The 15,421-nt window shown below is 52.5% G+C and overlaps 1 protein-coding gene and 1 non-coding gene across 2 annotated transcripts in view; one reads left to right on the top strand and one right to left on the bottom strand.

Annotated features, from left to right (window-relative positions):
* The window catches only part of LOC126535958 (phospholipid-transporting ATPase VA-like), a 214,125-nt gene that overhangs the window by 165,875 nt on the left and 32,829 nt on the right, over positions 1-15,421 (bottom strand). The window lies entirely within an intron of this gene.
* On the top strand, positions 15,322-15,394 carry TRNAS-UGA (transfer RNA serine (anticodon UGA)). The gene has a single exon. It is a non-coding gene; the product is annotated as a tRNA-Ser (tRNA).

A 15,421-nucleotide genomic window follows, 5' to 3' on the forward strand; every position in this document is an offset into this window, starting at 1 on the left:
CTCCGTGCCTTCCTTGTGGAATCCGTAAAGATCGTTTCTCTATTTACTATTTACAGACACGTTGATGCGGTCAATTAGACACATATCACACGAGGAAAGTGGGGAAAACATGGAATTAAGAATGCATACGCAATGGCTTATATATATACCCCTAGGAATACATCTAGTAAACACAACATACCTAAGTTAGTGGACGGATTGATAGCCGTCGCCGTAGCACAATTAGTAGTGCAACGCACGCGTAATGCGGAGGTTGTGGGTTCGGCTCCCACTGGGGGCAAGTTACCTTTTCGTCCGCTTTCATTTCCGTGTTCTTTATTATTTTCTACATCTCGATTTCGATCACAGCTAATTTCCCCCGATGCTTTGCTTGGCATCATTGTCTTGATACGGTCGTGACAAACATCGAACCCCTCGGTTTCCCTTCTTCTCCTTCGTTAACAAATACAAGGCGGCGGCACCAACGTGGCCTATACCGTATATTATAAAGTAACTTGCGCCGCATAAACGGACACCAAAGCGGTAGGTTAGGTGAAGTCGAAACGGTAAGCTACACTTCTTACGTAGGTCGGACGCACCGTGGGAGGCGGATGCTTAAGCCACGGTATGCGAGATAGCAACACGCGGGTTCAGACCTTCACATTCCCGCGCAAGCTCAAGGCGGCGTCACATGTTTTCGAAACGTCTGCTCGGCTCTTGTCAGTTGCTTACCAATTAAAACACACAAAAAAAACATTGAATTCAGAAGTTCACTCATTGAGCTGGCGACTATATTCCGCAGTCTCCTGCTGCTGCGCAGGGGGTCTCGAACGAGCGAAAACACCGCCGCCCACTGACGTCACGGGCGCGGCGATTAGGGAGCAAAATGAGAAAAATGAAACCGGGCCTTCGAATATGTCCGTCTGAACTAAGCGCGTACTATCTTCAGTGGACGTTTCGCTTTAAAATGTAGCTTTACGTTTCACGACTGGGAGTCAGCTAGGAATAAATGAGGACGTCGTATCGGAGGGCGCCATAATAATTATGACCACCTAGCGATGATCACAAGGCGACGAAGCCAGGGCGTACGCAGGCATGCTCGCATTCCACTCCCGCTGCAATGCTGCCGCCGCTTCAACCGGGAATCGAACCAGCGACCTCGTGCTCGGCAGCAAAAATGTGCGCCTAAGTCAAGGATACATAATCACTCTGGAAAAGGCCCGAGAGCGCACAGCTCTCATTTATCTGTTGTTACCAATTGCTGCTCCATACGCTCATGCCACCGCTTGCCTCCCCGGGCCACCTGGTTTCCTTACAAAGTCGAGAGAGAGAGAGTTACGACACAGACGAAGTGGCGCAAGCGAAGTCTCCTCGCTCGCCCGTCGGTTTCCGGCCGACCTCTTTCGTCGAAAGAGAGCCTTTCTCCTTTTCTGCCGGCCGATTGGATTCCAAGGAGAGGCGGAGCATTGACATTCCGGTCACGGCGGCCGGCCACCCTCTCCGCGAGTCCGTCACCGCTCTACGGGACAGGAACGCGCCACGTCGACGCAAGAAGTTATACCGAGGCCGCAACAACCAAACGGGGAGGAGGTTCTAGCAGAACGTAGGACCAAATCGGTGGACGCTACCGGATCCGCACGCAAAAGGATTAAGCTATCAGATCGGATCCATTATACACTTATGTGATGGCTGGAGGCTACATATTTGTCGAAGGGAACGGAGCTAAGTGTGGCTTACTATGGAAGCTTCGTGCACGAAGTTTCGGAGTAAATTAAATGCTTGTTTCACGTTAGTCCGTGATTGGAGACCGCTTTCGAAGGATGTGACCGAGGATATGATGAAGGATGTGACGAAGGATCTTGGGCCGGTATTTCTTCCGCAAGCCACGCTGAAGAAGCCACGGGTGGCCAGAATTAACCCGCAGCTCCCCGTTATACGGCGCCTATAATAGCCCTAGTGTTGTTAAAATAAAATAATACATCATGTCAACTAGGACTTCTATAACGACTTACTAAAGGGTAGAAAGATGCCCGAGGCACCTGACCCAGTCTCATACTCGGAAAAAAATTCTTACGCTATATAACTATCCCTTGTAATACGCAGAAAATATTCACGATTATCCTTGTTCACAGTGTTCAGTACAGTAACAGTGCCTTTTTACGCGAATTCTTTCATCCAGTAGCCCACATCTCCGCCCGTATTGACCACGAATGCAAAGATACCCACCCTTCGCGCGGACTATAAAATATTTACACTCACCTTTTGTCTTGTCAATGAATGAGTGGAACGCGCTTCCGCCATTCATTGTGAACATTAAGGAATTATCTTCTTTCCAATCGGCTTTGCTAAACTACTTTAATGAGCAAGCCCGCCATCCCAGCTGATCTTTTCCAAACTACCATGTTATCCTGTTTGAGCGCCCTACTACCTTTGCTCACTGTCATGCATTTGTTGAGTTATTCTAAATAGTGTTGTAGTTCGATCTTCTGTTATTGCATTATATAATCATTACGCCATTCTAGCACTAGATGCACTGTATCTTCTTAATGCTGAAAGCATTTATGTTCTTTATGTTGTGTTTTGATCTTCATGCTTATAACCCCCCCCCCCTTTGAAGTTTCTTGTTGTTGTTATCCCCCCCCCCCTATGTAATGCCCTATTCTGGGCCCTTAGGATTAATAAATGAAATGAAATAAGAGAAATGCCAGCTAACCGTCCTGTACATATCATACGAAAGCGGTCGAACCATGGCAAACAGCACTTGCGAACGATAAGTTTTGTGAATTCAACCCATCCATGGACCGCCAGCCGCAAGGAGAGAGACGACAATGTACAGCTCTGGCGCGTTATAAGGTCCACCAGACTGCTTAACCATGGGCGTGTCGTAAAATATGGAAAACTTGCGTAAGCCGTAGTCGTAAAGCAAATGAAAGCGGGGTAGAATTTAAACAGATACATCGCAAAAGAAAGCGAACAGTAGCCGTATATTAGCCATTGAGGCGAGCGGTGCATAAGAAGAAACTGCATTTGCATGGCAGGACCACGCCCCACGCACGCTGTTGCTGCCGCATTGTCCTTATATGCGCGCTGCCTTACAAGGTCAGGCACTCGGCTGCGTGCATGCAAGGCTCACAGCGGGCGGCGTAGCGACACACGAGGGACGAACACATGCGTTGCCAAACAATGCGCAATGCAACGCGCCGCCGTTTGACAGAATTTCACGCCTTGAACGAATATGCGAACTGCACGTCTGCAGGACCAGGGAGGAAAAAAAAAAATGAAGAGAGAGTTCCACGGCGTTAATTTCATGCACGTCAGTATTGCGCTGTTTTCTCTTTTTCTTTATTATTGCGTTAGTTTGCCCTACGGCACCAAACGGATGTCCCTATCTTAAAATTCACGTATCCTTCATATCCGTAATCTCACATGAACTTATGAGTCCGGTAAAAAAAAAAAAAAAAACTGCATAAGCTCATGCGATTATATGGTATTATAGAAAGTGGAATATTGGTGTCTCTTTACGGCGCGGTAGTAAGCGTATGCGGTCGTTATAAAGAAATCTCGCTACTATAGTAGCGAGATCACATCTAGCGAGATACATAATAGCCTAGTATCGCGCTCAGTATGAGCTACAATGCGCGAGCGCTTTGCTGCGCGCTTTCGCATTGTCGCTCTCATACTGAGCTCGATAGAACATCAGTCCGGCGCTTTCGAACATTCTGTATATATATATATATGGCGCTCTCGCGGTGCGGTTCACATTCGGCTGGTCGAAATCGAGCGCTCCGAACGCGTTAGCCGCGCTTATTCAGAGCGCCGCGCTCCTTGCTCAGAACGCTCGGAGGCGCTCTCAGCTGCGGGAAATGAGCGCGACAGAAACCCGATCACGCGACGATTGCGATTGCTGTCGGAGCAGCAGCGAGCACGTTCGACTGGGGCAGGCTTTCAGAGCTGGAGCGTTTCAGGAACCAGTGGAATGTACCATAGGCCGTGTTTTAACGATATCACATTGCCCCTCCCCTGCCCACCTCCACATTATAACATATTGTCACGTGGTCGTGACGGCAATGAACACAGTAGCAATACTGTGAAAGGGTAAACTAGCTTTTATTGGGCGAACCTGTGCCCACAAAACAGGCTACACTTAAAGCACAACAAGAGCGGCGAACACAGTCGGCGATCGTCGGAAATCTGATCAGCGGGTCAAGCGCGTCGGCTTTTATAGAGCAGTCGTCGAATGTTCCAGACTAATCGTTCGGACCCGCGTGCCTTCCACAAAGTTCTACACCATTCGCGTTACGCGATGAAATCAGATAACACAAGGTTCGGCGACAACAGACAGCCGGGTAGAAGCGTCGATAACTTTCCAGAAACGTCGGATACATGTAGGGGCGTCCCTCGCTGTGCGATTACAGTTGTTAAGCGGCGAAACGTGGTCGCCCGATAAAGATAAGTACACGTGTCAATACCCCCCTCTTAAAAAGCATCGACCCGATGCTGCAAACAAACTAAAGTAATAAATAAGCACTCGTAGCAAAGAAAAAAACAAAATAAGGAAAGTTCGTTAGCGTCCGTAAAACGGTTTAAGACGCACCACGTGAACCACTTCAGGTCGTGCGCGACGTCGCTGTGAATGCGAAATGCCGTCTGGCACGACCTCATAGTCCAGCGCGCCAATACGTCGGATGACCTTGTAGGGTCCGAAATAGCGTCGGAGTAGTTTCTCACTGAGTCCTCGTCGGCGTATCGGGGTCCAGACCCAAACACGGTCGCCAGGCTGGTACTCGACGAAGCGTCGTCGGAGGTTGTAGTGTCGGCTGTCGGTCCTCTGCTGGCTCTTGATTCGCAGGCGGGCGAGCTGTCGGGCTTCTTCGGCGCGCTGGAGATAGCTAGCGACGTCAACATTCTCTTCGTCAGTTACGTGCGGCAGCATGGCGTCAAGCGTCGTCGTCAGGTTCCTGCCGTAAACCAGCTTAAACGGCGTGATCTGTGTTGTTTCTTGCACCGCCGTGTTGTACGCAAAGGTTACGTACGGCAGGACCGCGTCCCACGTCTTGTGTTCGACGTCGACGTACATTGCTAGCATGTCGGCGAGGGTCTTGTTCAGGCGCTCCGTGAGACCATTCGTCTGCGGACGGTAGGCAGTTGTCCTCCTGTGGCTTGTCTGGCTGTACTGCAGAATGGATTGCGTGAGCTCTGCTGTAAAAGCCGTTCCTCTGTCGGTGATGAGGACTTCTGGAGCACCATGTCGCAGCAGGATGTTCTCGACGAAAAATTTCGCCACTTCGGCTGCGCTGCCTTTCGGTAGAGCTTTAGTTTCAGCGAAGCGGGTGAGATAGTCCGTCGCCACGACGATCCACTTATTTCCGGAAGTCGATGTCGGAAACGGTCCCAACAAGTCCATCCCGATCTGCTGAAAAGGTCGGTGAGGAGGCTTGATCGGCTGTAGTAATCCCGCTGGCCTTGTCGGTGGTGTCTTGCGTCGCTGACAGTCTCGGCATGTCTTGACGTAACGGGCGACATCGGCGGTTAGGTGCGGCCAGTAATACTTTTCTTGTATCCTCGATAGCGTTCTGGAGAAACCGAGGTGCCCAGCGGTCGGATCGTCATGTAGGGCGTGCAGTACTTCTGGACGCAGCGCCGACGGAACAACAAGAAGGTAGTTGGCGCGGACTGGTGAGAAGTTCTTCTTCACGAGTAGGTTGTTTTGAAGCGTGAACGAAGATAATCCACGCTTAAATGCCCTAGGGACAACGCCGGTGTGCCCTTCCAAATACTCGACTAGGGCTTTTAGCTCCGGGTCCCCTCGTTGTTGTTCGGCGAAGTCTTCCGCGCTTATTATGCCAAGGAAGGCGTCGTCATCCTCGTCATCTTGCGGCGGCGGGTCAATGGGGGCGCGTGATAGGCAATCGGCATCTGAGTGTTTTCGTCCGGACTTGTATGTTACAGTGATGTCATATTGTTGTAGTCTGAGGCTCCACCGTGCCAGCCGTCCTGAAGGGTCCTTTAAGTTAGCTAGCCAACACAACGCGTGATGGTCGCTGACCACTTTGAATGGCCTGCCATATAGGTAAGGGCGAAATTTCGCTGTAGCCCAAACGATGGCGAGGCATTCCTTTTCGGTTGTAGAATAATTGCCTTCCGCTTTTGACAACGACCGGCTAGCGTAAGCTATCACGTGTTCATGTCCATCTTTTCTCTGGACTAGGACGGCACCGAGGCCTAGGCTACTGGCGTCAGTGTGAATTTCGGTATCGGCGTGCTCGTCGAAGTGCGCAAGTACGGGCGGCGACTGCATGCGTCGTTTGAGTTCTTGAAATGCGTCGGCCTGCGGCGTTTCCCACTTGAACTCGACATCACATTTGGTTAGATGTGTTAGCGGCTCCGCGATGCGTGAAAAGTCCTTGACAAAGCGCCTGTAGTAGGCACACATGCCAAGGAATCTACGCACTGCCTTCTTGTCGACGGGCTGCGGGAACTTTGCGATGGCAGCTGTCTTCTGCGGGTCGGGGCGGACTCCAGATTTGCTGATGACGTGGCCTAAAAATAGAAGCTCCTGGTAAGCGAAGTGGCACTTTTCCGGCTTCAGAGTAAGTCCTGATGACATGATGGCCTCTAGTACTGTTGCGAGCCGCCTAAGGTGATCGTCGAAATTGCCGGCGAAGACAACGACGTCATCCAAGTAAACGAGACAGGTCTGCCACTTCAATCCTGCTAAAACCGTGTCCATCACCCGTTGGAACGTTGCGGGCGCCGAGCACAGTCCAAATGGCATAACCTTGAACTCGTAGAGGCCGTCCGGGGTGATGAAGGCGGTCTTTTCGCGATCTCTTTCGTCGACTTCTATTTGCCAATAGCCAGACTTGAGGTCCATCGACGAGAAGTATTTAGCGTTGCAGAGCCGATCCAATGCGTCGTCTATCCGTGGGAGGGGGTATACGTCCTTTTTCGTGATCTTGTTCAGACGACGATAATCGACGCAGAAACGTAGGGTTCCGTCCTTTTTCTTCACCAGGACAACAGGGGACGCCCACGGGCTTTTCGACGGCTGGATGATGTCGTCGCGCAGCATTTCGTCGACTTGTTCTCTTATAGCTTCACGTTCTCGCGGCGAAACTCGGTAAGGGCTCTGGCGGAGCGGTCGAGTGCACTCCTCGGTGATTATGCGATGCTTGGCGACTGGTGTTTGTCGAATCCTCGATGATGTCGAAAAGCAGGCATTGTATCGTCGGAGCAGACTTCTGAGCTGTTGCTGCTTGCCCATGGGGAGACTTGGATTAATGTCGTAGTTTGGTTCGGGAACCATGGTCGTCGGGGCAGATGCGGCGGAATCCGAGAGGACAAACGCATGACTGGTTTCCAGAATTTCCTCAATGTACCCGATCGTCGTGTCCTTGTTGATGTGCTTGAACTCCTGGCTGAAGTTTGTCAGCAACACTTCAGTTTTCCCTCCATGCAGTCGAGCGATCCCTCTTGCGACGCAAATTTCACGGTCTAGCAGTAGACGTTGGTCGCCTTCGATGACGCCTTCTACGTCAGCGGGTGTTTCTGTGCCGACCGAAATAACAATGCTGGAGCGAGGCGGGATGCTCACTTGATCTTCGAGCACACTCAAGGCGTGGCGACTACGAGAGCTCTCCGGCGGTGTCGCTTTATCTTCCGACAGCGTTATAGACTTCGACTGCAGGTCGATGATTGCGCCGTGTTGGTTCAGGAAGTCCATACCGAGAATGACGTCTCGTGAACACTGTTGGAGGATAACGAAGGTGGCAGGGTAAGTCCGGTCATGAATGGTTATTCTTGCCGTGCATATTCCAGTCGGCGTGATAAGGTGTCCTCCAGCGGTCCGAATTTGAGGGCCTTCCCATGCAGTCTTAACTTTCCTCAACTGGGCGGCGATGGGTCCACTCATGATGGAGTAATCGGCTCCTGTGTCTACTAAAGCGGTGACTGCGTGGCCGTCGAGAAGCACGTCGAGGTCGGTGGTTCTCTGTCTTGCGTTACAGTTAGGTCTTGGCGTCGGATCACGGCTGCGTCGTGTTGAACTGAAGTTGGAATGTCGCGTCGTCAAGTCGTCTTTCATCGGTGTAGTCTTCGCTTCCTGATTTCGTCGGGACGGCGGCGTGTCGTTATGTCGTCGAGGTAGTTTCGTCGGCGGCGGAGCATCTTCGTCAGTTCGACGGACAGCAACCGCACCTCCATCGGTTGCTGCTTTTAGTTTTCCGAATATGGGCTCGCTGACCGGCCCCGGGCTGGGCCAGTGTATGGTCGGCGCTGCGGCGACAGGTAGCGGCCTGGTGATGGCGAACGCGACGGTCGTCGAGAGTTCCACTGAGTAGCGGCGAGGTAGTCCGCGATATCGCGAGGGCGTTCACCTTGCTGCGGGCGCGGAGCGTTGACGGCGAAACCTCGCAGTCCCATCTCCCGGTATGGGCATCGGCGATACACATGGCCGGCTTCTCCGCAGTGATAGCAGAGCGGGCGGTGGTCGGGGGCTCGCCAAACGTCAGTCTTCCTTGGAATGCCGCGTGGGGTGACGGGTTGGCGTGCTGGCGGCGGGGTTGGTGGTGGACGACGGAACTGTGCCGTCACTGGGCCCTGCCGTGGGCGCGGAGGGGGAACGTGACGGCGGGCTACAGCGGCGTATGTCATCGCTTGCGGCTGAGGCTGCGGCGATTCAGGGGCTACTCCGAGTTGTTGTTGGAGCTCCTCACGTACGGCGTCGGCAATCAAAGCCACTTGAGGCTGCGATGACGGGAACAGCTTTTGTAGTTCCTCCCGCACGACCGCTCGGATAGTCTCGCGCAGGTCGTCGCTGGCCAGTGACTGAATTCCTATGTAGTTGGTAGAGTTCGTGCGGCGGTTGAATTGCCGGTTCCGCATTTCGAGTGTCTTCTCGATGCTGGTGGCCTCGCGAAGAAACTCTTCTACGGTCTTCGGTGGACTTCGTATCATTGCGCCGAAAAGTTCTTCCTTCACGCCACGCATGAGAAGGCGGACTTTCTTCTCTTCGGGCATATCCGGGTCGGCGTGGCGGAACAGACGGTTCATTTCTTCCGTGAATATGGCGACGTTCTCGTTAGGTAGCTGCACTCGGGCGTCCAGCATGGCTTCGGCCCTTTCCTTGCGCACGACGCTCGTAAAGGTGCTCAGGAAGCTGCTACGGAACAGGTCCCACGTTGTCAAGGTCGATTCCCTGTTCTCAAACCAAGTTCTGGCGGCGTCTTCTAAGGCGAAGTAGACATGCCGCAGCTTGTCGTCGGAGTCCCAGTTGTTGAACGTCGCGATGCGTTCGTAGGTCTCCAGCCATGATTCCGGGTCTTCAGTCGCTGCTCCATGGAAGGTCGGTGGGTCCCGAGGTTGTTGCAGGACAACGGGGGACGCTGGGGCAGCCATTGGGGTTGTCTTGGCCACGATCTTCTTGGTCTTCTCAGGAAGAAGTCCGTGTTCCGGGGGCAGCTGTTGTAGACGACGGCTTACTCGATGGTCCGTGACTACGTTGCTGCTCTCTTTACGGTCCGGGCTTGGATCACGGCTTGTCGGGGGCGTCCGGTACATGGACCAAAAGCACCTCCACCAGATGTCACGTGGTCGTGACGGCAATGAACACAGTAGCAATACTGTGAAAGGGTAAACTAGCTTTTATTGGGCGAACCTGTGCCCACAAAACAGGCTACACTTAAAGCACAACAAGAGCGGCGAACACAGTCGGCGATCGTCGAAAATCTGATCAGCGGGTCAAGCGCGTCGGCTTTTATAGAGCAGTCGTCGAATGTTCCAGACTAATCGTTCGGACCCGCGTGCCTTCCACAAAGTTCTACACCATTCGCGTTACGCGATGAAATCAGATAACACAAGGTTCGGCGACAACAGACAGCCGGGTAGAAGCATCGATAACTTTCCAGAAACGTCGGATACATGTAGGCGCGTCCCTCGCTGTGCGATTACAGTTGTTAAGCGGCGAAACGTGGTCGCCCGATAAAGATAAGTACACGTGTCAATATTATATATATATATATATATATATATATATATATATATATATATATATATATATATATATATATATATTGTATGTGGTTTGTTTTCCTCTCGCCACGAGAAACTGAACGATTAGGTCACGCGAAGAAGCCAGCGATACTTCGTTTATGCACACAATGAATGCTTTCGATCTCAGTGAAATAAATTAGGAATGGCCACATATCAGCCCAAGATTTCCCACATAATTAATGCCTGCTTCGAGTAATCCACCTCAAACAGCCCAGTTATCATGCTCACAAGAGAACACACACGCAAGTCGCCGAAGGAAATGACATTGTTTCGTGTAGCACCCGATCATCACGCTCCTGCAGCCGTACGTCAACTACGGGGTGCATTTCACTCCCGGCACGTACACACCAACGATAAGTTATGCAGCTAATCCGCATATTCGCCCTCGCGAACTGGCCGCTAAGCTCGTGATAATCGCTGGCGCCCTAGACTCCTACAGCTGGATACGAGGCGTACAAAGCCGCGGCAAAAACAACGAAAAGGGAGAACGAGATGATCCGCTGCAAGGTCCGTAAGAACGCGCGAGACTCGAACGAGACGGGGCCGCCGCAGAGACGAGAAAGTTTTTAACGCCGACCAGAAACAGAGCGAAAGGGAAAGAAAAAGGCGGCGCCCAGAGTTAAGAGGCCAAGGCCGCAACCTTGGAGGCGGGCTGTCTACGGACTGAGCACACGCGCCTTCGGAGCCACAACTTCACGTACGTCGGTGCTCTTTTAAGCGGCTTTCTTGTGCCTTCTCTCTCTCTCTCACATTTTCTTTCTGTTTCTGTGTTAGCCGTCATAACTCTCTGCGACTCGGTGTCCCCCCCTTTGTCGCCGATGGCGATAGCGCACGCCAGGAGTGCCGCAGTGTGGATCAGATCGTGCGGCTCGCCTGCGTACATAGCGGCCGCTGCACCGGAGACGTCCTTGTAACCGTTACATCGGCGTCGCGCCCGCTTTCCACGCAGCCAGAGCAGGAAAACTTAACACCCGCTGAGAGAGGGAGGAAGGAACACAGGCCGCGCGCGGAACGCGATGGAACACCGCGGTGGGGCGGCTCTACGGCCCAGCAGTTGATAGCCTCTCGCGCACTTTCTCCATAAGCAGCTAAGGCAGGCGCCGCGGTCAGACACACGCGAACAAGCATTCGTGCAATGCTACCGACGGAATCGGAATGACGACACCCCCCATCAAGAGCTCGTATACGGGGCCACATTCCGCGTGCCTTTTCGAGAATAACAATATGAATAAGAAGAAAAATGGGGGGGGGGGGGGAGCGGGGGCATGGAGCCGTAAATGCCACGGTAGGACCGCGGCTGTGACCGAAGCCGCGCACCCATGGGAGAGTAGGATCGCAAGTGAACTAAACACGCAACCGTTCTGCTTCCCTACAAGTCGTGAGGGAGAGGATGTAAGGAGAGAAGAATGCCGATAGCCCCGTTATAATCCGTATTTTGCGAATCAAACCAATCTGACTTTGACCGAACGTTTTGCGAGACTTACGCGGAGAGCTGGGCTGCTTGGTTCGAGTGCATTCTGACAACTTACAGCGCCCAACCAAACGAACGCACAACACGAGAAAGACGTGACGGGCGCCGTACATCGTGTCGCGTTTCTGCCCGCTGCAAGTATTTCAGAAGCTTTGCAAGGAAACTGCATGCTCGGCGAATACGCGCAGCCACCCGCCATATTGCCCGCCACGCACGTGGCCGGGGGCAGTATAGTGAACTGTACACACGGTCGGTGACAACCTTAAGGACTACGAACGAACTCCGCCCACAAGCACGCAGTGCACCTGCATGCTCTTCACCTCTGAAAGAGAGCCGAGCCAGCAGGAGTCATCTCACAATTGCACACAAATTATATACAACCAATAAGGTTCGCTTACTTGTCTGGCGCCCAGCGGTATTCCCCATATAGAAACAGCAGTTCTGCAGGAGATATGTCTGTGTCATAGGTTTCAGGAGGAAACATGAATGTCCAGGGCAGATGTTATAGGTGATCCTGGTATCACGCTTAGCACAAGTTAATATTTGAGCTTGAAACAGCGTTTTCATTTTTTCTTTTTTCTCTAATATGCCAGCATTTATGCCAGACAAGCAGAGTCGTTAAGCTGTGAGCGGACTGCAGCTGGCTCGGGTCTCTTTCAGAGGTGAAGGGCAGGCACATTGCGTTTTGTGGGCACAGCTTGTTTGAATTCTTAGGTTGCCATCGAGTTTACAGCCAGCGGTCGCGATGCCGAGGATGACGAAAGCCGTCCGGCGCTCGCTTGGAGCGGCTGGTCCACGTGGAAGCACGCGCCATCGCGATTCCACACTTTCCCACGCACGCACTCACGAAAGGTCCGTTCTGTTCGCCAAACTGCCGTCCGCGGAAAACCGGCAAAAAGGAAGGCACACACACACACTCCTTTGTTCCTATTCTTCTCGTCTATCACACGACCAGAGCTGCGCTCGACGCAGCCGTTCTGATGACGGCTAGTTCAGCTTTAACAATTTATGACCAAATATCAGAGAAAACACCTATTCGAGCAACGATTGCAGCAATTAAATGTGTAAGTTCGAAAGAGAGCTCGTCTGGTGTAGACACGCACATGACATACCGTGTCCAATAATGCGGCCCGCTGTACTTGCCTGACCATAGACGAAAGTAACGAACATGCTACTACATTTAGACGGTGTGGAACTAAACATCGGACATTTCTTATCGTCCTGGTCCGCCGCCGTGTCTGAGCTCGCTTCCAACGTGCCGCCAATTTAATTAATCTTATACGACAGCTGACTGCTCGACATGTACAACTCAGATTATATACAGTGTAACCAGCAATGGTCGAGCAGGCGATGCCTCGAGGCTGGAGCCAACGTTTCGACGTTTGCCTTCGTCAGGGTATAATTAACGAGTGATCGTTGTTGCACGCAGCAAGTTTTCTGCCAAAAATAAATGCACACCCAAATAAATGAAAATAACGACGCACAGGCAGCGTTGCCTGGCACGAACCTGCAATGACAGACTGAGCGATTCCACTGGGACTCCGGACGAAACAACCTGCATTCGATGGCGATGCTCGAGACGCGCATTCATACACGAGGATATACTTCCGTCACACGTCGCAGCGACGGTGAAGAACCCGACAGTGTTCTATTGCGAGCCTAAAGTGGGTCCTGCTCGATAATATATGACTCTTTCGCTATAAAATCGGCGGCAATATGCGCAACGGAGTTTTGGGAAACCCACGAAAATAGACGCACTCCTGCAGTCTGTGAGTTCGTCCAGCCATCGAGATGGCGCTGTGCCGATATCTACACTTCCCCGGCCCCTTCTGTGCCCCACTACCTCCCTATCGTACCACATGTTTAGGTGTCCACCACCGAATAAGACAGTTGTTACTATCCAGTAAGAATTATCAGTTGGAGCTTACGACAGTCACTTCCTCATCCGCATTTGCAGTAGTACGAAAAGTACGCTCAAGGCTGCGATGACTGACCGCTTGCAAAAAGCCTGTCACCCCAACTCAGCAGATGTTGACACGGACACAGCGGCGAAAATTCGCAGGTTTGGCAGAAACGGTAAAAATATAAAGAAAAAAAGAAAAGGAGGGAGACAACGGAGCTTACCCTCAACCCCAAATCTATGGGCACAGCCATGTCAAGGAAGAAAACAACAAAACAATAAAGCTGATATGTCTACGAACAGCGTAATATCACAGCCTGTTGTTGACGCCGAAATGACACACGCCAACTTTACGGGTTGCGTACAACTGCTAGTTACCGAGAACACGTTGCAATAGACGGCCGCATTTCCAAGCCTGACTGATACGGCTGGTATGCTAGGCCTGCGATTGATGCAGGCGGAAGGACGCGCGGATATTTTCACTATGGCCCTAACCACGGTGGAAAAATTCTTCCACCGTGCCCTAACACTACGACAACGCTCGACCGACAAAAAGGTGGTCGCGCCTCCTGTTCGGCGCGCGCAAGAGCAGCCCCGTCGCGGGCTAACACATTCGCGACACGAACTCGGGATGCTTTGGAAGTCTTTCGTGGTCGTGGGAGGATCACCGGGGAGGCAAACGTGGCAGCAACTGCAACAGCAGCGCCGAGGCCGTCTGCAACGGGGCCACCCACATGCTATGTGGTACAGAGCACGGCTGTGTGTGCGTGCGTCGCGCCATTTCGCAACGGGACAGCGCGCGAAGCCAGTGAACGCCCCGACCGCGCCCTTGCGACACGCGAAGGGGCGCCACTCGCACTAGAACTATAAGCACGGCTAGCAATCAAGGGAGCACCGGTGCCGCGGCGGCAGTGCCAGCGCGGGGCAGCGCTGTGCGCGTGCCACGTGGGTGCAGCCACGTTCTGCCGTCGCCGCGGCGCCACGTGGTCGCTCTCACTTATCGGCGGTGCCCAGCCCCGTTTATAACCGGGTTTCCTGCGGCGCGCGCCGGCGTCGCCACGTGAGCGCGACGTGGCGCGCGCGCGCGGAAGACGCTCTCGCCGCGGAACGCAGAGAGCGGGTGGCCACCCTGCGCGGCCGTCTGCGACCCGAAAGAGAGATGCGCGCCAGGCCAGTGCTGACCGATTGCTGAAGTTGCCTTGGTCGTATACGCTCCATTCCCGCTCACAGTCACCGCGCCCCGGCGGAGACTGAGCGAAAGTATAGTAACACAAAAATTTGCGGACATCACGCACTATGGAAATCCGTTGAAGCTTTCGTTGGTGTTTGCGAGAAACGCCGTTCTTGTTTAGAGAGCATTTGCAAATACAGAGCGCGCGCGCACACACACACACACACACACACACACACACACACATCTATATATATATATATATATATATATATATCCTGAGAAGCCAGCAAACCCTGACACCAAGGACAACATAGGGGAAATTGCTTGTGGTTAATAAATGTAATGAAGAAACGATAAATTAACGGAAATTAAAGTGGATGAAAAAACAACTTGCCGCAGGTGGGAACAGAATCCACAACCTTCGCATTTCGCGTGCGATGCTCTACCAATTGAGCTACCGCGGCGCTGTTTCCCCATCCACTTTCTTGGGTATTTATGTGTACTAGTAGAACCCTGGGAGTGTTATCCAGCGCCATCACTCACAGACCTTCGCGGCGGACGTGTAACGTCCTTGTTGCCGCAGGCGTCACGAGAACGTGATCTTTTTGGGTGAAGGCAACTGGTCAATAAACCCACATATGCTACCTGAAGGCATCAATGTTGCCGGAGTTGAGCGATGGCGCTGGATAACACTCCCAGGGTTCTACTAGTACACATAAATACCCAAGAAGTGGATGGGGAAACAGCGCCGCGGTAGCTCAATTGGTAGAGCATCGCACGTGAAATGCGAAGGTTGTGGGTTCGGTTCCCACCTGCAGCAAGTTGTTTATTCATCCACTTTAATTTC

Source organism: Dermacentor andersoni, chromosome 4 (genome assembly GCF_023375885.2).
Source record: "Dermacentor andersoni chromosome 4, qqDerAnde1_hic_scaffold, whole genome shotgun sequence".
Classification (NCBI taxonomy): Eukaryota; Metazoa; Arthropoda; class Arachnida; order Ixodida; family Ixodidae; genus Dermacentor; species Dermacentor andersoni.